Source organism: Pygoscelis adeliae, unplaced genomic scaffold (genome assembly GCF_000699105.1).
Source record: "Pygoscelis adeliae isolate BGI_AS28 unplaced genomic scaffold, ASM69910v1 Scaffold368, whole genome shotgun sequence".
Taxonomy (NCBI): Eukaryota; Metazoa; Chordata; class Aves; order Sphenisciformes; family Spheniscidae; genus Pygoscelis; species Pygoscelis adeliae.
Window position 1 is genome coordinate 151,225 of NW_008825301.1, and position 1,381 is coordinate 152,605.

A 1,381-nucleotide genomic window follows, 5' to 3' on the forward strand; every position below is an offset into this window, starting at 1 on the left:
AACAATACAGCTAGTAGGGAAGGAGAGAATCTGCCCAGATCTTGGCCTGATCTATATATTACTATCAAAAGAGAGACTTGGCTGTGGAAATTAATCAAGTTTCTTTTCCCCAGGGATCAAAGAGGTTACTCAGAGGATGCAAGGGGAATGTAGGGATTCAGCTGTGTCACATTTTCTCTTTAATTTAGCTGTCTAGGGAACTTCCCACGTATTGCAGAAGTGGAAACATCCAGTTTCATTTCATCTTTCTTCAAGCAGCTTTCTTCTTCAGAAGCCAAGATCCCTCTACCTTTACTTTTGGTGTTTATCCCTTTAATTTTCCTACAGTTTCACAAATGCTTCTGGTGTATTTTTAAATTTTAGCTTATAATCACATTTTTTTAAAAAGCACCATCTGGTCCCTGACATGGTTTAAAATAACAATCCAGCCAGCACGAAGCCAGCAGTAAGACTTTAAACCTTTCACAACCCAGTACGAGAGTTTCCCCACCTATATCTCTCCACAAACACTGCCACCATTGGGTCCCGTTCCCTCCAGATAGGTCTTGCAGAAAGCAGGACCGTGCAGCTCTTGCTTTCCATCCCTTTCATTTTGAACATAGTCATTTTATGGAAACAAAATGGATGCATCAAAGAAGCTTACAGCTAGGACTGTGGAAGATCTGCTGTAAACTGTTCGGTTAGATAATTTGGAGTTGGAGCTCACGTTTGTATTTAAGCTGCCCTCTGGTGCTTATCACGGCTGCAGCGCATGTCTTCATTGCGTCCCCTGGTGCCTGGAGACCCCTGCAATATCCAGGGAGCAGAGGAAATGAAGCGCTGCAAAAATTCCTTTAAGAAAAAATAAAAGTGGCCCAATTCTGGGGGTGTTTTATTTTAAGCAGGACATTAACATGCTATGTTATCATTGCAGGGTATGCTGGGCGGGAAGGTTTTCTTGATTTTTTGGTTTTTATGAGTCACTTACAGCACTAGCTTATTTTACCTTCTTGCTGTATGCAACAGCACTGTCTGTTATGGTGCTTTCCCAGTAGCCACAAATCAAAGCATGCCACTAAGTAGTGTGATCGTGCAACCATCACCCTCGGCACGGCTGAAGCTCAGCCTGGTGTTTCTCTTCTGTCTGTTGGAGGACCTGAGGTTGTCGGTGCCGAGGTAGCACGGACAGTAAATATGAATAGATCCTTTTGTATTTGTGGCCAGAAATTGTGGAAGGACCAAAACCACTGCTGGAGATAAAAGCAGTGATGAACGGGCAAGGGCTGCACGGGGGCTCTGGGACTTCCGGGCAGGTTATCAGTCCGGTGGCACATTCCCTTTTTTTTTTTTTTTTTTTTTTTTTTTTTTCTCCTTTTAACTAAAGGCCGAGCTGGACAATTAT